Below are 25,503 nucleotides of genomic sequence, written 5' to 3' on the forward strand. Positions count from 1 at the left end.
AGTATGGACTATCATATATTGCTGGAAAGCCCAGGATGTCTACTTTCCAACGCCGTTGAGAGCGCGCCAATTGGGCTTCTGTAGCTCCAGAAAATCCACTTCGAGTGCAGGGAGGTCAGAATCCAACAGCATCTGCAGTCCTTTTCAGTCTCTGAATCAGATTTTTGCTCAGGTCCCTCAATTTCAGCCAGAAAATACCTGAAATCACAGAAAAACACACAAACTCATAGTAAAGTCCAGAAAAGTGAATTTTAACTAAAAACTAATAAAAATATACTAAGAACCCAACTAAAACTACTAAAAACATACTAAAAATAATGCCAAAAAGCGTACAAATTATCCGCTCATCACAACACCAAACTTAAATTGTTGCTTGTCCCCAAGCAACTAAAGATCAAATAAGATAAAAAGAAGAGAATATGCAATGAACTCCAAAAACATCTATGAAGATCAGTATTAATTAGATGAGCGGGGCTTTTAGCTTTTTGCCTCTGAATAGTTTTGGCATCTCACTTTATCCTTTGGAACTCAGAATGATTGGCTTCTTTAGGAACTCAGAATCCAGATAGTGTTATTGATTCTCCTAGTTAAGTATGATGATTCTTGAACACAGCTACTTTATTGAGTCTTGGCGGTGGCTCAAAGCACTCTGTCTTCCAGTATTACCACCGGATACATACATGCCACAGACACATAATTGGGTGAACCTTTTCAGATTGTGACTCAGCTTTGCTAAAGTCCCCAATTAGAGGTGTCCAGGGTTCTTAAGCACACTCTTATTTCCTTGGATCACAACTTTATTTCTTTCTTTCTCTTTCTCTTTCTTTCTTTTTTTTCGTTTGCTTTTTGCTTCTTTTTTTTTGTATTCACTGCTTTTTCTTGCCTCAAGAATCATTTTTATGATTTTTCAGATCCTCAGTAACATGTCTCCTTTTTCATCATTCTTTCAAGAGCCAACGTTCATGAACCACAAATTCAAAAGACATATGCACTGTTCAAGCATACATTCAGAGAACAAAAGTGTTGCCACCACATCAAAATAATTAAACTGTTATAAAATTCAAAATTCATGCAATTCTTCTCTTTTCAATTAAGCACGTTTTTATTTTAAGAAAGGTGATGGATTCATAGGACATTCATAGCTTTAAGGCATAAACACTAAGACACTAATGATCACAAGACACAAACATGGACAAACATAAAGCACAAAAATTCGAAAAATAGAAGACTAAAGAACAAGGAAATCAAGGAACGGGTCCACCTTAGTGATGGCGGCTCTTCCTTCCTCTTGAAGGTCCTATGGAGTGCTTGAGCTCCTCAATGTCTCTTCCTTGCCTTTGTTGCTCCTCTCTCATGATTCTTTGATCTTCTCTAATTTCATGGAGGAGAATGGAGTGTTCTTAGTGTTCCACCCTTAGTTGTCCCATGTTGGAACTCAATTCTCCTAGGGAGGTGTTTAGTTGCTCCCAATAGTCTTGTGGAGGAAAGTGTATCCCTTGAGGCATCTCAGGGATCTCATGATGAGAGGGGTCTCTTGTGTGCTCCATCCTTTTCTTGGTAATGGGCTTATCCTCATCAATGGTGATGTCTCCCTCTATGTCAACTCCAACTGAATAACAGAGGTGACAAATGAGGTGAGGAAAGGCTAACCTTGCTAAGGTAGAGGACTTATCCGCCACCTTGTAGAGTTCTTGGGCTATGACCTCATGAACTTCCACTTCTTCTCCAATCATGATGCTATGGATCATGATGGCCCGGTCTAAAGTAACTTCGGACCGGTTGCTAGTGGGGATGATTGAGCGTTGGATAAACTCCAACCATCCTCTAGCCACGGGTTTGAGGTCATGCCTTCTCAATTGAACCGGCTTGCCTCTTGAATCTCTCTTCCATTGTGCGCCCTCTTCACATATGATTGTGAGGACTTGGTCCAACCTTTGATCAAAGTTGACCCTTCTTGTGTAAGGATGTTCATCTCCTTGCATCATAGGCAAGTTGAACGCCACCCTCACACTTTCCGGACTAAAATCCAAGTATTTCCCCCGAACCATAGTAAGATAATTCTTTGGATCCGGGTTCATACTTTGATCATGGCTCTTGGTGATCCATGCATTGGCATAGAACTCTTGAACCATCAAGATTCCAACTTGTTGAATGGGGTTGGTAAGTACTTCCCAACCTCTTCTTTGGATCTCATGGCGGATCTCCGGATATTCACCCTTTTTTAGTGAAAAGGGAACCTCGGGGATCACCTTCTTCAAGGCCACAACTTCATAGAAGTGGTCTTGATGCACCCTTGAGATGAACCTATCCATCTCCCATGACTCGGAGGTGGAAGCTTTTGCCTTCCCTTTCCTCTTTCTAAAGGTTTCTCCGGCCTTGGATGCCATAATGGTTATGGAAAAACGAAAAAGCAACGCTTTTACCACACCAAACTTAAAGGTTTGCTCGTCCTCGAGCAAAAGAAGAAAGAAGAGAGGAGAAGAAGAAGAAATGAAGAAGAAGGGAAAGGCTTAGTGTATTCGGCCAAGGGGGGAAGAAGTGGTGTTTTGGTTGTGTGAAAATGAAGGAGTGAAGAAGGGTATTTATAGGAGAGAGGGGAGATGGGGTTCGGCCATATTGGGTGGGTTTGGGAGGGAAAGTGGTTTGAATTTGAAGGGTGAGGTTGGTGGGGTTTTATGAAGGATGGATGTGAGTGGTGAAGAGAAAGATGGGATTTGATAGGTGAAGGGGTTTTGGGGAAGAGGTATTGAGGTGATTGGTGAATGGGGGAAGAAGAGAGAGAGTGGTGGTGGGGTTGGTGGGGATCCTGTGGGGTCCACAGATCCTGTGGTGTCAAGGAAAAGTCATCCCTGCACCAAATGTTTTTCAAAATCACGTTTTGAGCCATTTCTGGCGTTAAACGCCGGGCTGGTGCCCATTCCTGGCGTTTAACGCCAGGGTCTTGCCCTTTTCTGGCGTTTAACGCCAGTCTGGTGCCCCTTTCTGGCGTTAAACGCCCAGAATGGTGCCAGACTGGGCGTTAAACGCCCAACTGCTAGGCTTACTGGCGTTTGAACGCCAGCAGCTTCTTCCTTCAGGGTGTGCTATTTTTCTTCCTGTTTTTCATTTTGTTTTTGCTTTTTCAATGGATTTTGTGACTTCTTATGATCATCAACCTACAAAAAACATAAAATAACAAAAGAAACTATATAAATTATAATCATTGGGTTGCCTCCCAACAAGCGCTTCTTTAATGTCAGTAGCTTGACAGAGGGCTCTCATGGAGCCTCACAGATACTCAGAGCAATGTTGGAACCTCCCAACACCAAACTTAGAGTTTGAATGTGGGGGTTCAACACCAAACTTAGAGTTTGGTTGCGGCCTCCCAACACCAAACTTAGAGTTTGACTGTGGGGGCTCTTCTTGACTCTGATTTGAGAGAAGCTTTTCATGCTTCCTCTCCATGGTGACAGAGGGATATCCTTGAGCCTTAAACACAAAGGATTCTTCATTCACTTGAATGATCAATTCACCTCTATCAACATCAATCACAGCCTTTGCTGTGGCTAGGAAGGGTCTGCCAAGGATGATGGTTTCATCCATGCACTTCCCAGTCTCTAGGACTATGAAATCAGTAGGGATGTAATGGTCTTCAATCTTAACCAAAACATTCTCTACAAGTCCATGAGCTTGTTTCCTTGAGTTGTCTGCCATCTCTAATGAGATTCTTGCAGCTTGTACCTCAAAGATCCTTAGCTTCTCCATTACTGAGAGAGGCATGAGGTTTACACTTGACCCTAAGTCACACAGAGCCTTCTTGAAGGTCATGGTGCCTATGGTACAAGGTATGGAAAACTTCCCAGGATCTTGTCTCTTTTGAGGTAATTTTTGCCTAGACAAGTCATCCAGTTCTTTGGTGAGCAAAGGAGGTTCATCCTCCCAAGTCTCATTTCCAAATAACTTGTCATTTAGCTTCATGATTGCTCCAAGGTATTTAGCAACTTGCTCTTCAGTGACATACTCATCCTCTTCAGAGGAAGAATACTCATCAGAGCTCATGAAAGGCAGAAGTAAGTCCAATGGAATCTCTATGATCTCATGTTGAGTCCCAGATTCCCATGGTTCCTCATTGGGGAACTCATTGGAGGCTAGTGCACGCCCATTGAGGTCTTCCTCAGTGGCGTTCACTGCCTCTCCATCCTCTCCAAATTCGGCCATGTTTATGGCTTTGCACTTTTGATGAGCGGATAATTTGTATACTTTTTGGCATTGTTTTTAGTATGTTTTTGATATGATCTAGTTAGTTTTTAGTATATTTTTATTAGTTTTTAGTTAAAATTCACTTTTCTGGACTTTACTATGAGTTTGTGTGTTTTTCTGTGATTTCAGGTATTTTCTGGCTGAAATTGAGGGACCTGAGCAAAAATCTGATCCAGAGACCAAAAAGGACTGCAGATGCTGTTGGATTCTGACCTCCCTGCACTCGAAGCGGATTTTCTGGAGCTACAGAAGCCCAATTGGCGCGCTCTCAACGGCGTTAGAAAGTAGACATCCTGGGCTTTCCAGCAATATATGATAGTCCATACTTTGCCCAAGATTTGATGGCCCAAACCCGCGTTCAAAGTCACCTCAAGAAATCCCAGCGTTAAACGCTGGAACTGGCACCCAAATGGGAGTTAAACGCCCAAACTGGCACCAGGGCTGGCGTTTAACTCCAAGAAGAGTCTCTACACGAAATTTGCTTCATTGCTCAGCCCAAGCACACACCAAGTGGGCTCGGAAGAGGATTTTTATGTCATTTACTCATTTCTGTACACCTTAGGCTACTAATTTCTTATAAGTAAGACCTTTTGCTATTGTATTAGAAATCTTTGGATTATTTTTAGATCCTTTGATCATTGGGAGGCTGGCCTCACGGCCATGCCTAGACCTTGTTCTTATGTATTTTCAACGGTGGAGTTTCTACACACCATAGATTAAGGTGTGGAGCTCTGCTGTACCTCGAGTATTAATGCAATTACTATTGTTCTTCCATTCAATTCCGCTTGTTCTTCAACTTGATGAAGGTGATGATTGACACTCATCATCATTCTCACCTATGAATAAGGTGACTGACAACCATTCTTGTTCTACAAGCATCTGAGGCTTAGTGAATATCTCTTGGATTTCTGATTGCACGATGCATGGTTGATCGCCTGACAACCGAGTGCTCGCCTGACAAACGAGCCAGCCATTCCGTGAGATCAGAGTCTTCGTGGTATAGGCAAGAACTGATGGCAGCATTCAAGAGGATCCGGAAGGTCTAACCTTGTCTGTGGTATTCTGAGTAGGATTCAATGATTGAATGACTGTGACGTGCTTCAAACCTGTAACCTACTGGGCGTTAGTGACAGACGCAAAAGAGTTATTCTATTCCGGTAGGGGAGGGAACCACACCGGTGATTGGCAGCACTGTGACAGAGTGTATGCATTAGCTTTCACTGCGAGGATGGGAGGTAGCTGCTGACAACAGTGAGACCCTACACGAGTTTGCCATGGAAAGGAGTAAGAAGGGCTGGATGAAGGCAGTAGGAAAGCAGAGAGACGGAAGGGAAGGCATCTTCATGCGCTTATCTGAAGTTCCTACCAATGAATTACATAAGTATCTCTATCCTTATCCTTTATGTTATTTTCGTTCATCACCATATACATCTGAGTTTGCCTGACTAAGATTTACAAGATGACCATAGCTTGCTTCAATACTAACAATCTCCGTGGGATCGACCCTTACTCACGTAAGGTTTATTACTTGGACGACCCAGTGCACTTGCTGGTTAGTTGTGCGAAGTTGTGTAATGCCATGGTATTGAGCCACCAAGTTCTTGGAGCCATTACCGGGATTATTTGAGTTGTGAAAAAGTATTGTTCACAATTTCGCGCACCAAGTTTTTGGCGCCGTTGCCGGGGATTGTTCAAGTTTTGAGCAAGCTTTTGGTAACATCAGTGCCAAGATCCGGCAACAACATCAAGTTTTGGTGTTATTGCCCGGGATTGTTTAGGCTGGACAACTGACGGTTCATCTTGTTGCTTAGATTAGGTATTATTTTTTTTCGAAATTCTTGAAGATGAATTCTAGAGTTTCATGATGATTTGTTGAAATCTGGCTGGCTGAGAAGCCATGTCTAATCTGATTGGACCGAGGTTTCAACTTATCACCACAAGAGCTTGTTGATTTCTCGTCAATCTTGCTTTTGGAGCAGTGATTTGCTAAGGCTTGGCTGGCCTCTGGCCATGTCTAGTGTTTTGGACCGAAGCTTTCTTTGAAGCTTGGCTGGCTGTGAAGCCATGTCTAATTCCTGGACCGGAGTCTTAGACTAGCATTGCACTGATTCCTGGAATTCTCATTAAGAATTTTGATACCTTTTTCCACTTAATTTTCGAAAATCACAAAAAAAAAAATTTACAAAAATCATAAAATCCAAAAATATGTCTTGTTTGAGTCTAGAGTCTCATCTTAAGTTTGGTGTCAATTGCATGTTTTTGATATATTTTTCGAATCCATGCATGTACTTCTTTGTTTTGATCTTTGAATTCTATTGACTTGAATATCTTTGTGTCTCATATGCATTCTCATCTTGTTAGTGTCAGTAGTATACAAACTGCTAAGTTTGGTGTCCTGCATGCATAGTTATTTGATTCTTGTTGCATTTTGATTGGTTCTTATTATTAAAAAAATCCAAAAATATTTTTAATCTGTGTCCTTTCAAGTCAATTATACAGAGAATTGAAGATTCAGAACATACTGCAGAGGAATTATACAGAAAAAGCTGAGCATTCAAAAATGCCCAGTGAAGAAGACAGACTGGCGTTTAAACGCCAGCCAGGGTACCTGGTTGGGCGTTTAACGCCCAAAAAGGTAGCATTTTGGGCGTTAAACGCCAGAATGTATACCATTCTGGGCGTTTAACGCCAGGATGGTGCTAGGGGGAAGATTTTGTTTTCAAATCAATTTTTTTAGTTTTTCAAAATCAAATCTTTTTCAAATCAAATCTTTTCAATCAAATGTTTTTCAAAATCAATTTCTTTCCTTTTTAAAAGATACTTACTAACAATTAATGATTTGATTGAACATCTCAAAATTGTTGCCTTTTCTGTTGAGAAAGGTTTTATGTTTGAATCATATCTTTTCTTGTTAGGCAAGTTATTAATTTTTAAAATCAAATCTTTTTCAAATTGTTTTCAAATTATATCTTTTAAAATTGTTTTCAAATCATATCTTCTCAATCACATCTCTTTGACCATAACTTTTCAATCATATCTTCTTAACCACATCTTTTTTCAAAATAGTTTTCAATCAAATCTTTTTGATGTCTAATTTCAAAATCTTTTTTTTTTCGAAAATCACTTGATTTCTTTCCCACTTTTGTTTTCGAAAATCAATTAGTGTTCTTCAAAAATGTTTTCAAAATTTTATAATTAATTTTCGAAAATTATCCCCCCTTCTTCTTCACATCCTTCTATTTATGGAGTATCACTCCTTCTTAATGCACAATTCGAACTATATCTGATCAAGTTCGAATTCTCCTTCTTCTTTCTTCTATTTTTCTTTTCCTCTGACACCTAAAGGAATCTCTATACTGTGACATAGAGGATTCCACATTTTCTTGTTCCCTTCTCTTTCTTATGAGCAGGAGCAAAGACAAAGGCACTCTTGTTGAGGCTGATCCTGAACCTGAAAGGACCTTGAAGAGAAAGCTAAGAGAAGCCAAAACACAACTCTCTTTAGAGCAACTGACCGAATTCTTCAAGGAAGAAGAACAAATGGCAGCCGAAAACAACAACAATGCCAACAATGCAAGGAAGGTGCTTGGTGACTTTACTGCACCTACTCCTGATTTCTATGGGAGAAGCATCTCTATCCCTGCCATTGGAGCAAACAACTTTGAGCTTAAGCCTCAATTAGTTTCTCTAATGCAACAGAATTACAAGTTTCATGGACTTCCAATGGAAGATCCTCATCAGTTTTTAGCTGAGTTCTTGCAAATCTGTGATACAGTCAAGACTAATGGGGTTAACCCTGAGGTCTATAGACTGATGCTATTCCCTTTTGCTGTGAGAGACAGAGCTAGAATATGGTTGGACTCTCAACCTAAAGAAAGCCTGGACTCTTGGGAAAAGCTAGTCAATGCCTTCTTGGCAAAGTTCTTTCCACCACAAAGATGGAGTAAGCTTAGAGTGGAAGTCCAAACCTTCAGACAAAAGGATGGAGAATCCCTCTATGAAGCTTGGGAAAGATACAAACAATTAATCAGAAAATGTCCTTCTGACATGCTTTCTAAATGGAGCATCATAGGTATTTTCTATGATGGTCTCTCTGAACTATCCAAGATGTCTTTGGATAGCTCTGCTGGAGGATCTCTTCATCTGAAGAAGACGCCTACTGAAGCTCAAGAACTGATTGAAATGGTTGCAAATAACCAATTCATGTATACTTCTGAAAGAAATCCTGTGAACAACGGGACTAGTCAGAAGAAAGGAGTTCTTGAGATTGACACTCTGAATGCCATTTTGGCTCAGAATAAAATATTGACTCAACAAGTCAATCTGATTTCTCAAAGTCTGTCTGGAATGCAAAATGCACCAAACAGTACTAAGGATGCTTCATCTGAGGAAGAAGCTTATGATCCTGAGAACCCTTCAATGGAAGAGGTAAATTACCTGGGAGAACCCTATGGTAACACCTATAATTCTTCATGGAGAAATCACCCAAATCTCTCATGGAAGAATCAAGAGAGACCTCAACAAGGTTTCAATAATAATGGTGGAAGAAACAGGTTTAACAATGGTAAACCTTTTCCATCATCTTCTCAGCAACAGACAGAGAGCTCTAAGCAGAATACCTCTGACTTAGCAACCATGGTCTCTGATCTAATCAAAACCACTCAAAGTTTCATGACTGAAACTAGATCCTCCATTAGGAATTTGGAAGGACAAGTGGGTCAGCTGAGCAAGAAAATTACTGAACTTCCCCCAAGCACTCTCCCAAGTAACACTGAAGAAAATCCAAAAGGAGAGTGCAAAGCCATAAATATGGCCGAATTCTGGGAGGAAGAAGAGGCAGTGAACGCCACTGAGGAAGGCCTCACTGGACGTCCACTGGCCTCCAATGAGTTCCCCAATCAGGAACCTTGGGAATCTGAGGCTCAAACTGAGACCATAGAGATTCCTTTAGACTTACTGCTGCCATTCTTGAGCTCTGATGAGTATTCTTCCTCTGAAGAGGATGAGTATGTCACTGAGGAGCAAGTTGCTAAATACCTTGGAGCAATCATTAAGCTGAATGACAAGTTATTTGGAAATGAGACTTGGGAGGATGAACCTCCTTTGCTCACCAAAGAACTGGATAACTTGTCTAGGCAGCAATTGCCTCAAAAGAGGCAGGATCCTGGGAAGTTTTCTATACCTTGTACCATAGGCACCATGACCTTCAAGAAGGCCTTGTGTGACTTAGGGTCAAGTGTAAACCTCATACCCCTCTCTGTAATGGAGAAATTAGGGATCTTTGAGGTGCAAGCTGCAAAAATCTCACTAGAGATGGCAGACAACTCAAGAAAACAAGCCTATGGACTTGTAGAGGATGTTCTGGTTAAGGTTGAAGACCATTACATTCCTACTGATTTCATAGTCCTAGAGACTGGGAAGTGCATGGATGAATCCATCATCCTTGGCAGACCCTTCCTAGCCATAGCAAAGGCTGTGATTGATGTTGATAGAGGAGAGTTGATCATTCAAGTGAATGAAGAATCCTTGGTGTTTAAGGCCCAAGGATATCCCTCTGTCATCATGAAGAAGAAGCATGAAGAGCTTCTCTCAAAACAGAGCCAAACAGAGCCCCCACAGTCAAACTCTAAGTTTGGTGTTGGGAGGCCACAACCAAACTCTAAGTTTGGTGTTGAACCCCCACATTCAAACTCTAAGTTTGGTGTTGGGAAGTTCCAACACGGTTCTGAGCATCTCTGAGGCTCCATGAGGGTCCTCTGTCAAGCTAATGACAGTAAAGAAGCGCTTGTTGGGAGGCAACCCAATGTTTTATAATTAATTATTTTCTTTTGTTATTTTATCTTTTTTTTTTTTTGTAGGTTGATGATCATAAGAAGTCACAAAAACAATGAAAAAAGCAAAAACAAAATGAAAAACAGGAAGAAAAACAGCACACCCTGGAGGAAGATGCTGCTGGCGTTTAAACGCCAGTCAGCCTAGCAGTTGGGCGTTTAACGCCCAGTCTGGCACCCTTCTGGGCGTTTAACGCCAGAAAGGGGCACCAGACTGGCGTTAAACGCCAGTAAAGGGTAAAAACCTGGCGTTAAACGCCAGGAATGGGCACCAGCCCGGCGTTTAACGCCAGAAATGGGTCAAAACGTGGATTTTGATGCCATTTGGTGCAAGGATGCTTTTTCCTTGACACTACAGGATCTGTGGACCCCACAGGACCCTATCATCATTCTCTCTCTTCTTCCCCCATTCACCAATCACCTCAACACCTCTTCCCCAAAAACCCCTCACCTATCAAATCCCATCTTTATCTTCACCATTCACATCCATCCTTCATAAATCCCCACCAACCTCACCCTTCAAATTCAAACCACTTTCCCTCCCAAACCCACCCATAATGGCCGAACCATTCACCCCCCTCTCTCCTATATATACCCTTCTTCAACCCTTCATTTTCACACAACCTAAACACCACTTCTCCCCCTCTTTGGCCGAATACACCACCATCCCCCTCTTCCTCATTTCTTCTTCTTCTACTCTCTTCTTTCTTCTTTTGCTCGAGGACGAGCAAACATTTTAAGTTTGGTGTGGTAAAAGCGTTGCTTTTTCGTTTTTCCATAACCATTTATGGCATCCAAGGCCGGAGAAACCTCTAGAAAGAGGAAAGGGAAGGCAAAAGCTTCCACCTCCGAGTCATGGGAGATGGATAGATTCCTCTCAAGGGTGCATCAAGACCACTTCTATGAAGTTGTGGCCTTGAAGAAGGTGATCCCCGAGGTCCCCTTTTCACTCAAAAAGGGTGAATATCCGGAGATCCGCCATGAGATTCAAAGAAGAGGTTGGGAAGTTCTTACCAACCCCATTCAACAAGTTGGAATCTTGATGGTTCAAGAGTTCTATGCCAATGCATGGATCACCAAGAACCATGACCAAAGTGTGAACCCGAATCCAAAGAATTATCTCACTATGGTTCGGGGGAAATACTTGGATTTTAGTCCGGAAAGTGTGAGGGTGGCGTTCAACTTGCCTATGATGCAAGGAGATGAGCATCCTTACACTAGAAGGGTCAACTTTGATCAAAGGTTGGACCAAGTCCTCACAGGCATATGTGAAGAGGGCGCACAATGGAAGCAAGATTCAAGAGGAAAGCCGGTCCAATTGAGAAGGCATGACCTCAAACCCGTGGCTAGAGGATGATTAGAGTTCATACAACGCTCAATCATTCCCACTAGCAACCGGTCCGAAGTTACCATAGACCGGGCTATCATGATCCATAGCATCATGATTGGAGAAGAAATAGAGGTTCATGAGGTTATAGCCCAAGAACTCTATAGGGTGGCGGACAAGACCTCTACCTTGGCAAGGTTAGCCTTTCCTCACCTCATTTGTCACCTCTGTTATTCAGTAGGAGTTGACATAGAGGGAGACATTTCCATTTATGAGGATAAGCCCATTACCAAGAAAAGGATGGAGCACACAAGAGATCTCACTCGTCATGAGATCCCTGAGATTCCTCAAGGGATGAATTTTCCTCCACAAAACTATTGGGAGCAACTAAACACCTCCCTAGGAGAATTGAGTTCCAACATGGGACAACTAAGGGTGGAGCATCAAGAACACTCCATTATCCTTCATGAAATTAGAGAAGATCAAAGAATCATGAGGGAGGAGCAACAAAGGCAAGGAAGAGACATTGAGGAGCTCAAGCACTCCATAGGATCTTCAAGAGCAAGAAAGAGCCGCCATCACTGAGGTGGACCCGTTCTTTGATTTCCTTGTTATTTGTTCTTCTGTTTTTCGAATTTTATGCTTATGTTATCCATGCTTGTGTCTTATGATCATTAGTGTCTTAGTGTCCATGCCTTAAAGTTATGAATGTCCTATGAATCCATCACCTTTCTTGAATAAAAATGTGCTTAATTGAAAAAGGAAGAATTGCATGAATTTTGAATTTTATAATAGTTTAATTATGTTGATGTGGTGGCAATATTTTTGTTCTCTGAATGTATGCTTAAACAGTGCATATGTGTCTTGAATTTGTGGTTCATGAATGTTGGCTCTTGAAAGAATGATGAAAAAGGAGACATGTTATTGAGGATCTGAAAAATCAATAAAATGATTCTTGAAGCAAGAAAAAGCATTGCTATTCAAAAAAAAAAAAAAAAAAAAAAAAGGAGAAAAAGAAAACGAAAAAAAAAAAAGAGTTGTGATCCAAGGCAATAAGAGTGTGCTTAAGAACCCTGGACACCTCTAATTGGGGACTTTAGCAAAGCTGAGTCACAATCTGAAAAGGTTCACCCAATTATGTGTCTGTGGCATGTATGTATCCGGTGGTAATACTGGAAAGACAGAGTGCTTTGGGCCACAGCCAAGACTCAATAAATAGCTATGTTCAAGAATCATCATACCTTACTAGGAGAATCATTAACACTATCTGGACTCTGAGTTCCTAAAGAAGCCAACCATTCTGGATTTCAAAGGATAGATTGAGATGCCAAAACTGTTCAGAGGCAAAAAGTTAAAAGCCCCGCTCATCTGATTAATACTGATCTTCACAGATGTTTTTGGAATTCATTGCATATTCTCTTCTTTTTAACTTATTTGATTTTCAGTTGCTTGGGGACAAGCAACAATTTAAGTTTGGTGTTGTGATGAGCGGATAATTTGTATACTTTTTGGCATTGTTTTTAGTATGTTTTTGATATGATCTAGTTAGTTTTTAGTATATTTTTATTAGTTTTTAGTTAAAATTCACTTTTCTGGACTTTACTATGAGTTTGTGTGTTTTTCTGTGATTTCAGGTATTTTCTGGCTGAAATTGAGGGACCTGAGCAAAAATCTGATCCAGAGACCAAAAAGGACTGCAGATGCTGTTGGATTCTGACCTCCCTGCACTCGAAGCGGATTTTCTGGAGCTACAGATACCCAATTGGCGCGCTCTCAACGGCGTTAGAAAGTAGACATCCTGGGCTTTCCAGCAATATATGATAGTCCATACTTTGCCCAAGATTTGATGGCCCAAACCCGCGTTCAAAGTCACCTCAAGAAATCCCAGCGTTAAACGCTGGAACTGGCACCCAAATGGGAGTTAAACGCCCAAACTGGCACCAGGGCTGGCGTTTAACTCCAAGAAGAGTCTCTACACGAAATTTGCTTCATTGCTCAGCCCAAGCACACACCAAGTGGGCTCGGAAGAGGATTTTTATGTCATTTACTCATTTCTGTACACCTTAGGCTACTAATTTCTTATAAGTAAGACCTTTTGCTATTGTATTAGAAATCTTTGGATTATTTTTAGATCCTTTGATCATTGGGAGGCTGGCCTCATGGCCATGCCTAGACCTTGTTCTTATGTATTTTCAACGGTGGAGTTTCTACACACCATAGATTAAGGTGTGGAGCTCTGCTGTACCTCGAGTATTAATGCAATTACTATTGTTCTTCCATTCAATTCCGCTTGTTCTTTGTCCAAGATATCACTTGTTCTTCAACTTGATGAAGGTGATGATTGACACTCATCATCATTCTCACCTATGAATAAGGTGACTGACAACCATTCTTGTTCTACAAGCATCTGAGGCTTAGTGAATATCTCTTGGATTTCTGATTGCACGATGCATGGTTGATCGCCTGACAACCGAGTGCTCGCCTGACAAACGAGCCAGCCATTCCGTGAGATCAGAGTCTTCGTGGTATAGGCAAGAACTGATGGCAGCATTCAAGAGGATCCAGAAGGTCTAACCTTGTCTGTGGTATTCTGAGTAGGATTCAATGATTGAATAACTGTGACGTGCTTCAAACCTGTAACCTACTGGGCGTTAGTGACAGACGCAAAAGAGTTATTCTATTCCGGTAGGGGAGGGAACCACACCGGTGATTGGCAGCACTGTGACAGAGTGTATGCATTAGCTTTCACTGCGAGGTTGGGAGGTAGCTGCTGACAACAGTGAGACCCTACACGAGTTTGCCATGGAAAGGAGTAAGAAGGGCTGGATGAAGGCAGTAGGAAAGCAGAGAGACGGAAGGGAAGGCATCTTCATGCGCTTATCTGAAGTTCCTACCAATGAATTACATAAGTATCTCTATCCTTATCCTTTATGTTATTTTCGTTCATCACCATATACATCTGAGTTTGCCTGACTAAGATTTACAAGATGACCATAGCTTGCTTCAATACTAACAATCTCCGTGGGATCGACCCTTACTCACGTAAGGTTTATTACTTGGACGACCCAGTGCACTTGCTGGTTAGTTGTGCGAAGTTGTGTAATGCCATGGTATTGAGCCACCAAGTTCTTGGAGCCATTACCGGGGATTATTTGAGTTGTGAAAAAGTATTGTTCACAATTTCGCGCACCAACTTTCCTTTTGGATTTTCTTCTGTGTTGCTTGGGAGAGTACTTGGAGGGAGTTCAGTAACTTTCTTGCTCAGCTGTCCCACTTGTCCTTCCAAATTTCTAATGGAGGACCTTGTTTCATTCATGAAACTTTGAGTGGTTTTAATTAGATCAGAGACCATGGTTGCTAAGTCAGAGGGGTTCTCTGTCTGTTGCTGAGAAGATGATGGAAAAGGTTTGCCATTGTTAAACCTGTTTCTTCCACCATTATTATTGAAACCTTGTTGAGGTCTCTCTTGATTCTTCCATGAGAGATTTGGGTGATTTCTCCATGAAGAATTATAGGTGTTACCATAGGGTTCTCCTAGGTAATTCACCTCTTCCATTGAAGGGTTCTCAGGATCATAAGCTTCTTCCTCAGATGAAGCCTCCTTGGTACTGCTTGGTGCATTCTGCATTCCAGACAGACTTTGAGAAATCAAATTGACTTGTTGAGTCAATATCTTGTTCTGAGCCAATATGGCATTCAGAGCATCAATCTCAAGAACTCCTTTCTTCTGACTTGTCCCATTGTTCACAGGATTCCTTTCAGAAGTGTACATGAATTGGTTATTTGCAACCATTTCAATGAGCTCTTGAGCCTCTGTAGGCGTCTTCTTCAGATGAAGAGATCCTCCAGCAGAGCTATCCAAGGACATCTTAGATAGTTCAGAGAGACCATCATAGAAAATACCTATGATGCTTCATTCAGAAAGCATGTCAGAAGGACATTTTCTGATCAATTGTTTGTATCTTTCCCAAGCTTCATAGAGGGATTCTCCATCCTTCTGTCTGAAGGTTTGGACTTCCACTTCTAAGCTTACTCCATCTTTGTGGTGGAAAGAACTTTGCCAAGAAGGCATTGACTAGCTTTTCCCAAGAGTCCAGGCTTTCTTTAGGTTGATAGTCCAACCATATTCTAGCTCTGTCTCTTTCAGCAAAAGGGAATAGCATCAGTCTATAGACCTCAGGGTCTACCCCATTAGTCTTGACTGTGTCACAGATTTGCAAGAATTCAGCTAAGAACTGATGAGGATCTTCCATTGGAAGTCCATGGAACTTGCAATTCTGTTGCATTAGAGAAACTAATTGAGGTTTAAGCTCAAAGTTGTTTTCTCCAATGGCAGGGATAGAGATGCTTCTCCCATAGAAGTCGGGAGTAGGTGCAGTAAAGTCACCCAGCACCTTCCTTGCATTGTTTGCATTATTGTTGTTTTCGGCTGCCATGTCTTCTTTGAAGAATTCGGTCAGGTCCTCTAAAGAGAGTTGTGCTTTGGCTTCTCTTAGCTTTCTCTTCAAGGTCCTTTCGGGTTCAGGGTCAGCTTCAACCAGAATGCCTTTGTCTCTGCTCCTGCTCATATGAAAGAGAAGAGAACAAGAAAATGTGGAGTCCTCTATGTCACAGTATAGAGATTCCTTGAGGTGTCAGAGGAAAAGAGAAATAGAAAGAAGAAGGAGAAGAAGAATTCGAACTTTACTTAGATAAGGTTCGAATTGTGCATTGAGAAGGAGTGGTACTCCATAAATAGAAGGATGTGAGAAGGAGGGAAGTAATTGTTCGAAAATTAATTAAAACATTTTGAAAACATTTTTGAAAAACACTAATTGATTTTCGAAAATAAAAGTGGAGAAGAAATCAAGTGATTTTTGAAAAAGATTTTTAAATTAGAAATCAAAAAGATTTGATTGAAAACTATTTTGAAAAAGATGTAGTTAAGGAGATATGATTGGTTTTTAAAAAAATGTGATTGAAAAGATATGATTTGAAATTTTTTTTTTTTTAAAAAAAGAGATTTGATTTGAAAACAATTTTAAAAGATTTGATTTTGAAAGTTAATGTCTTGCCTAACAAGAAAAGATATGATTCAAACATTTAAGCCTTTCTCAACAGAAAAGGCAATATACTAGAGATGTTCAATCAAATCATTAATTGTTAGTAAGTATCTTTGAAAAAGGAAAGAAATTGATTTTGAAAACATTTGATTGAAAAGATATGATTTGAAAAAGATTTGATTTTGAAAAACTTTGAAAACTTGAAAAAAAATTGATTTGAAAACAAAATCTTCCCCCTAGCACCATCCTGGCGTTAAACGCCCAGAATGGTATCCATTCTGGCGTTTAACGCCCAAAATGCACCCTTTTTGGGCGTTAAACGCCCAACCAGGTACCCTGGCTGGCGTTTAAACGCCAGTCTGCCTTCTTCACTGGGCATTTTCGAATGCTCAGCTTTTTCTGTATAATTCTTCTGCAGTATGTTCTGAATCTTCAATTCTTTGTATTATTGACTTGAAAAGACACAAATTAAAAATATTTTTGGATTTTTAATAATCAAGATGCAACAAGAATCAAACAACAATGCATGCAAGATACCAAACTTAGCAGTTTGTATACTACTGACACTATATGAGACACATAAACACTCAAGTCAAGAGAATTCAAAGATCAGAGTAAGAAATCATCAAGAATTACTTGAAGATCCTTGAGACACATGAATGAATGTATGCAATTGACACCAAACTTAAGATGAAACACTAGACTCAAGCAAGAAAAAAGAAGAATTAGAAAATATTTGATGTTTCTTGTTTCTTGAAAAATTTTTTTTTTTGGTTTTTTTATGATTTTTGTGATTTTTTTTTTGTGATTTTCAAAAATTAAGTGGAAAAAGATATCAAAATTTTTAATGAGAATTCCAGGAATCAGTGCAATGCTAGTCTAAGACTCCGGTCCAGGAATTAGACATGGCTTCTCAGCCAGCCAGATTTCAACAAATCAGCATGAAACTCTAGAATTCATCTTCAAGAATTTCGAAAAAAAAATAAATGCCTAATCTAAGCAACAAGATGAACCGTCAGTTGTCCATACACAAGAACAATCCCCGGCAACGGCGCCAAAAACTTGGTGCACGAAATTGTGATCAATAAAACACAAACAATCCCTAGTAATGGCTCCAAGGACTTGGTGCTCAAGACCATGGCATAAACACAACTTCGCACAACTAACCAGCAAGTGCACTGGGTCGTCCAAGTAATAAACCTTACACGAGTAAGGGTCGATCCCACGGAGATTGGTGGTATGAAGCAAGCTATGGTCACCTTGTAAATCTCAGTTAGGCAGACTCAAATGGGTATAGTGATGAACGAAAATAACATAAAATATAAAGATAGAGATACTTATGTATATCATTGGCGAGAGCTTCAGATAAGCGAATGAAGATGCCTTCCCTTCTGTCTCTCTGCTTTCCTACTGCCTTCATCCAATCCTTCCTACTCCTTTCCATGGCAAGCTCGTGTAGGGTTTCACCATTGTCAGTGGCTACCTCCCATCCTCTCAGTGAAAGCGATTGCATATGCCCCTGTCACGGTCATAGCGGAATTCATCTGTCGGTTCTCAATCAGGCTGGAATAGAATCCAGTGATTCTTTTGCGTCTGTCACTAACGCCCCGCCCTCAGGGTTTGAAGCACGTCACAGTCATTCAATCATTGAATCCTACTCAGAATACCACAGACAAGGTTTAGACCTTCCGGATTCTCTTGAATGCCGCCATCAGGTCCTGCCTATACCACGAAGACTCTGATCTCACGGAATGGTTGGCTCGTTTGTCAGGCGAGCACCCATGCATCATGCAATCAGAAATCCAAGAGATATTCACTAAGCCTCAAATGCTTGTAGAACAAGAATGGTTGTCAGTCACCTTATTCATAGGTGAGAATGATGATGAGTGTCACGGATCATCACATTCATCAAGTTGAAGAACAAGTGATATCTTGGTAAAAGAACAAGCGGAATTGAATGGAAGAACAATAGTAATTGCATTAATACTCGAGGTACAGCAGAGCTCCACACCTTAATCTATGGTGTGTAGAAACTCCACCGTTGAAAATACATAAGAACAAGGTCTAGGCATGGCCGAATGGCCAGCCTCCCAGAGTGAGTTCAATCATCAAAACATGATCAAAAGACTCTCTATCGATCCGAAGATCTCTCTAATACAATAGTAAAAGGTCCTACTTATAGAAAACTAGTAGCCTAAGGTGTACAAAGATGAGTAAATGACATAAAAATCCACTTCCGGGCCCACTTGGTGTGTGCTTGGGCTGAGCAATGAAGCATTTTCGTGTAGAGACTTCTCTTGGAGTTAAACGCCAGCTTTTATGCCAGTTTGGGCGTTTAACTCCCAATCAGGTGCCAGTTCCGGCGTTTAACGCTGGAATTTCTGTAGGTGACTTTGAACGCTGGTTTGGGCCATCAAATCTTGGGCAAAGTATGGACTATCACATATTGCTGGAAAGCCCAGGATGTCTACTTTCCAACGCCGTTGAGAGCGCGCCAATTGGGCTTCTGTAGCTCCAGAAAATCCACTTCGAGTGCAGGGAGGTCAGAATCCAACAGCATCTGCAGTCCTTTTCAGTCTCTGAATCAGATTTTTGCTCAGGTCCCTCAATTTCAGCCAGAAAATACCTGAAATCACAGAAAAACACACAAACTCATAGTAAAGTCCAGAAAAGTGAATTTTAACTAAAAACTAATAAAAATATACTAAGAACTCAACTAAAACTACTAAAAATATACTAAAAACAATGCCAAAAAGCGTACAAATTATCCGCTCATCAATAGGAAATTATGATATGTATATTTGTAAACTAGTGTTATGTATATGTATCTGATTTGTATGTACATGTATGTTTATATTTTCACGAAAAAGAGTTATTGAAAGGTTATGCGGTTTTAAGTTTTAAACAGGCTCATATTTTAGTCTTAAATATTATAAAAGTCGTGGTAATACTCGAGCTATCAGAGTGGCGTAGCCGGAAGCGTGACATTATGATAGTTAGGGTGTTACAACATCAGGATATAGATCCACCAACTATTGTTGAACATCTTAAGAAGATGTATGGTGCACAAAGTAAGACGGCCCAATATCAATTGTCCAAAACTTTGTTTAGATCCACACTTGATATGGACTCTCCTGTTGGACCCCATGTTCCTAAGATGATTGATCTTATTGAACAACTTGAGAAGTTGGAATGCAAATTGGGCAAAGAACTTTCACAAGATTTGATCTTGCAATCTTCTAGAAAGCTTTTCACAATTCATTGTTAGCTTTAATATGATTAAAGTAAGCTGTGATCTTCATGAAATGCTCAACATGCTAATTAATTATGAGAATCAAATTGCATCTGAGAAAAAGAAAGGAGTTGCTATGGTAGTTGGCAGCTCTTCTAAGAAGAAAGGAAAGTGGAAAGCAAAAGGAAATGGAAAGAATAATTTTAAAAGAGAACCCATGGCACCTAAAGGTGGTGTGACCAAACCCAAGGGCAAACAAGAAAAGGCTGACAAAAATGATGCTGAATGCTTGTATTGTAAAGGCAAAGGTCATTGGAAAAGAAACTGCAAGGAGTACCTTGCTTCTTTGAAAACCAAAGAGGAAGGTAAGACATGCTTGAAAACAGTTTTCATGATTTCTTTAGCTACTATTAATTCTTCTATATGGGTATTAGATACCGGAAGTGCTCATAATATTTGCAATTCGTTGCAGGGACTACGAGTATGTAGATGGCTGAAGAAGGGAGAAACTTACCTTCAAGTCGGGAACAGAGCAAATGTTGCTGCTGTAGCTATAGGATCTATTTCTTTAGCAATGCCTACGGGCAAGACATTAGTATTGGAGAATCATCATTATGTTCCTAATTTTGTTGCAAATGTTATTTCTGTTTCTATGTTGGACAAACATGGTTTTTATTTTAATATTAAAAATGGATTTGTTCTACTTATTATAGTGATGACTTATACGTAAATGGCTATCTCCAATATGGCATTTATATTCTTCCTGATTTAAATGGTAATTCTGTCATGCATGTTTCTACTCTCAAAAGAGAGAGGAATAATCAAGTAAATGAATCATATCTTTGGCATTGTAGACTTGGTCATATAGGAGAAAAAAGGATTTCTAAGTTACATAAAAAAGGTTACCTTAACAAATATGATTATGAATCATATGTAACTTGTGAATCCTGTCTCAAAGGAAAAATGACCAAAATTCCATTTATGGGACATGGAGAAAGGGCTATAGAATTATTGGGACTAATACAGACAGATGTTTGTGGATCAATGAAAATTCAAGACAAAGGAGGATATTCCTATTTTATCACTTTTACTGATGATATGTCTAGATATGGCTTTGTGTATCTTATGAAACACAAATTTGAGTCATTTGAAATGTTCAAAATTTTTCGCAGTGAAGTTAAAAATCAAATAGGTAAAAGCATTAAGGTACTTAGATCTGATAGAGGAAGAGAATATCTAAATGATAATTTTCTTGAGTACTTAAAGAAAAATGGGATTCTTTCTCAATGGACACCTCCTGGTACTCCATAACACAATGGTGTTTCAGAGAAGAAGAATCGAACTTTATTAGATATGGTTCGATCCATGATGGGTTTTACTGATCTTCCATTGAATTTATGGGGCTATGCTTTAGAAACAGCAGCATATTTGTTAAATACAGTACCCACTAAAGCAGTTTCTTCAACACCATATGAGATATGGAAAGGACGAAAACCAAATCTCAAGCACATTAGAGTTTGGGGATGTCCAGCATATGTTATGAAATTGCAAAGTAATAAACTTGATGCTAGGTCCGATAAATGTAGATTCATTGGTTATCCTAAAGAAACAATGGGTTATTATTTCTATCACCCTTCTGATCACAAAGTATTTGTGGCAAGAGGTGGAACCTTTTTAGAAAAGGAATTTCTTTCTGAAGGAAGACAAGGTGAAGAAATAGAACTTGATGAAGTTCAAGAAACCAATGAAATAGTACAAGCTCAAGAATATGAAATTCAAGTTGAGCAACCAACTTTGGATGTACTCAAACTAACACCAAATTTATCATCTTCAAGAGTTGAGGATAACGAACCAATAGTAGTTCAAAGAGATATTAATGAACCAATCCTTAAACTACCTTTGGAACCGGTTCAGCAACCTCCAAATTTGGTGTAAGAACTACCTCTTCGACGGTCCACAAGAGAACATCGTCCACCACTAAGGCTAAACCTAATGGTGCAAGATGATGTGAAAAATGGGATCGATTATGATGATAATGATCCTAAGACTTATGAAGAGGCAATGCAAAGTTTCGAAAGTCTAAAATGGCAGAGTGCCATGGAATCCGAAATAGAGTCTATGAGGATCAACAATGTTTGGACTTTGGTTGAACCCTCAAAAAACATAAAACCTATTGGTTGCAAATGGGTTTACAAGAAAAAGATTGGAGCAGATGGTAAGGTAGAGACCTATAAAGCCCGTCTAGTTGCCAAGGGATACCGTCAAAAGGAGGTAATAGATTATAAAGAAACATTTTCTCCTGTGGCAATGCTTAAATCTATTCGGATTCTACTTGCTATAGCAGCTTACTATGATTATGAAATATGGCAAATGGATGTGAAAATAGCTTTTCTTAATGGAGAACTCAAAGAGGAAGTGTACATGACACAACCTGAAGGTTTCACACTTCAGTCTGATCATAGTAAAGTTTGTAAGCTGCAACGCGCCATTTATGGGCTAAAGCAAGCTTCTAGAAGTTGGAACATTTGCTTTAATAAGACAAAATAGAAAAGTTCGATTTTATCCGGTGTGAAGAGGATCCTTGCATATATAAAAAGTTTAGTGGGAGTACAGTCATTTTCTTAATACTCTATGTTGATGACATATTACTAATAGGAAATGATGTACCAGCATTGCAAAATACCAAAACTAGGCTATCTCAACAATTCTCCATGAAAGATTTGGAAGAAGCAGCCTATATTCTAGGAATAAAGATCTATAGTGCTCGGACTCTCACAATCTATGTACATTGATACCATATTGAAAAGGTATAACATGGAAGACTCCAAAAAGGGCTATTTACCAATAGGCACTGGAATTACTCTCAGTAGAAAGGATTGTCCTAAAACTTCTGAAGAAAGAGTACGCATGAGTAGAATACCATATGCTAGTGCAGTGGGAGCTATCATGTATACCATGACATGTACACGTCCTGATGTCGCATATGCGCTCGGAGTAGCCAGTCGATATCAGGCAAATCCTGGTGAGGAACATTGGAAGGTGGTTAAATCCATTCTTATATTTAAGAAGAACCAAAGACCAATTCCTCATCTATGGAGATTCTGAACTTATACCAAAAGGGTTCACTGACGCAAGTTTTACCTCAGACAAAGATGATAGCAAATCTACTTCAGGTTATGTTTTCACCTTAAACGGTAGTGCAGTAAGTTGGAAAAGTTCCAAACAAGCTACTGTAGCTGATTTAACAACTGAAGCTGAGTACATAGCATCAAGTGAGGCTGCTAAAGAAGCTGTGTGGATGAAGAAGTTCATAAACGAGCTTGGTGTGGTGCCTTCAATTAAAGAACCACTTCCATTACTGTGCGACAATAATGAAGCCATTGCACAAGCAAAAGAGCCAAGATCACATAAAAAATCTAAGCATATCTTGAGAAGGTATAATTTGATAAGAGAGATCGTTGAACGTGGAGACGTTGAAATTTAAAAGGTTGCTGGGAAGGATAATGCAGCAGACCCATTCACTAAGGCACTTGGATCAAAAGAGTTTGATAAGCACATGAGGGAATTGGGATTGAAATATATGACTGATTGGCTCTAATGCAAGTGGGAGATTATGTTGGAAATATATGTATGTCCTAGATCCAATCTGTCATTGGCTCTAGTGCAAGTGGGAGATTGTTGGAGATAAGTGTGCATGTCCAACAAAATACTATCGTGAATTATTATTATTATTATTATTATTCCTTTTTATAAGAATAAAATTTTATAATTTGTGATAGTGTCCTTAATTAAAATTAGAAACGAATAATTACGATAGGGATCGTAATAATGAGATATACTTTTTTTGAGTACTTTTAATTTAAATTGTTCTTAATCATAGAATCACTAAAAATGGGATATTAGTGATTCGGATAGATTAATATATATATATATATATATATAATAGTCTTCATTGGATGAAGATTAATAGATCTCATTTATTAAATTATATATATAAATGGTATATATAGAGATATAACCATTGAACTGACTCACTCTAAGAATTCCTAATGGTTATAGTTACCGTATATTTGTCAATAGGATATTCTTATGATGAACATAATATTAGAATTTTCCTTTGACATGCGACTATCATAGTAATTGACAATGTATTTGTTATACTTTGATTCCGGATACCTAACACCCTACGATGTTAGTTGAATGGACATTGGGTATGATTTAAATACTCGTAGAATTAATGATTAGTCAAAATGGAATCCATCAACTATGGTAATGAGTTTGAGCTCTACGATTATAATGAATGAAATAAACAATGCCTTGGCCAAGGGGTTTGAATGAATTAAGAAATGAGTTTCTTAATTCATTCATAATTCATTATAATAATGGTAACAAGTTAGAGTTTGACAATCAAACCGTACTCTAAAAGTTAGCCAAGAGCTGAAAAGATGGAAGGAGTTGTATTTTTTGTTCATCTTGGGTTCTTAGTAGAAATATTATTACTTCATACTATCGGGTCGTCAAGGAGCGTTGCTAGACGCTAACCTTGATTAGTAAATTTAGTATGACTAATTTACTACCCGCTTAGTATTGAACCTATGGGGTCACACACTAACGAGTGTTCTAATCCTTGGTAAATAATCATTTAATTATTATTTTGATTAGATCAAATAAATAATTATATTAATTCAAATGGAATATTATTATATTCTTTGCTAGCACCATGAATATAATAATATGATAATTGAGAATATTAAATAATTAATTATTTATCCTATGATGAGTTTTAAATATGGATAAGATCCCAACTGATTCTGTTTCAAATTAAGTTGTAATTTGATTCACAAATCAGTCACCAATCTCATACTATATATATGTGTATATGATAAAAGAAAGAACACACAAGTTTTTCTTTTACCTCCACATACACAAATATTCTAATTCTTAGTGAAGAATTTCTGGTGCAAGGAGTTGCAAGAAATTTCTCAGTTAAATCCATTGGTTAAGGAGTTGACAACAAGGATCAGTCTCGGTGTGGATACACATAGTACCTTCGTACAATCGAAGGAGAAAGGTTTCATTCACTAGGGTACTCGGGTATTGGCATCTAACCCATCTTATTTCAATAATATTTTAAGCACAAAATAGATCAATAGGATTACTTTATTACTTCCGCTGCGTGTTATGAACACTTGTAATCCTACAGCTGGGGTTGGAGATGGATTATTGGATGATCCAGAGGACGATGATGTGGAGCCAGATATGATTGCTGATGACAGTGGCGATGATATTGGAGCGAGTGAGCCTGCTGGGGCGGGAGGTGGTTCTAGCTTTAGCACATAGCAGTACCCTCCACATTTTTCATCTTTGGACTTGGATGCCATGAGGCAGGAGGGGGTTCCTGGGCAGCCTGCTGGTTTTGGCGCTAGAGATGCGGAACAGTCTGCAAGTCTGACAGAGTTTCAGGTTGGTCAGCAATTTTCGGATAAAGATGAAGCCCTGTTACGTATCAAGACTTACAGCATCCGCCGAGGGGTACAGTACAAGGTAGTGGAGTCTGACTATCGCCGGTATGTGGGCAAGTATTCTGAGTTCGGAAATGGGTACACATGGTTGATTCGGCTGAGTCTCCGGCAGCGCAAGGGTATTTGGGAGGTCAAACGGTACAATGGACCGCATACGTGTCTCGCGACCTCCATCTCCAGCGACCACAGGAGTTTGGATTATCATGTGATATCGGCATTCATTATGCCAATGGTTAGGGCTGATGCATCCGTCAGCATCAAGGTGCTCCTAAATGCCACGGCTACACACTTTGGGTTTAGGCCGACGTAC

At 39.6% G+C, this 25,503-nt stretch overlaps 2 non-coding genes across 2 annotated transcripts; one reads left to right on the forward strand and one right to left on the reverse strand.

Moving 5' to 3' along the window:
* Nucleotides 1–8,184: 8,184 nt before the first annotated feature.
* LOC130965053 (small nucleolar RNA R71) lies at nt 8,185–8,292 on the reverse strand. Its single transcript, XR_009081110.1, has one exon. It is a non-coding gene; the product is annotated as a small nucleolar RNA R71 (small nucleolar RNA).
* A 7,027-nt stretch (nt 8,293–15,319) lies between these two features.
* On the forward strand, nt 15,320–15,428 carry LOC130964704 (small nucleolar RNA R71). The gene has a single exon (XR_009080782.1). It is a non-coding gene; the product is annotated as a small nucleolar RNA R71 (small nucleolar RNA).
* Nucleotides 15,429–25,503: the final 10,075 nt, after the last annotated feature.

Source organism: Arachis stenosperma, chromosome 2 (genome assembly GCF_014773155.1).
Source record: "Arachis stenosperma cultivar V10309 chromosome 2, arast.V10309.gnm1.PFL2, whole genome shotgun sequence".
Taxonomy (NCBI): Eukaryota; Viridiplantae; Streptophyta; class Magnoliopsida; order Fabales; family Fabaceae; genus Arachis; species Arachis stenosperma.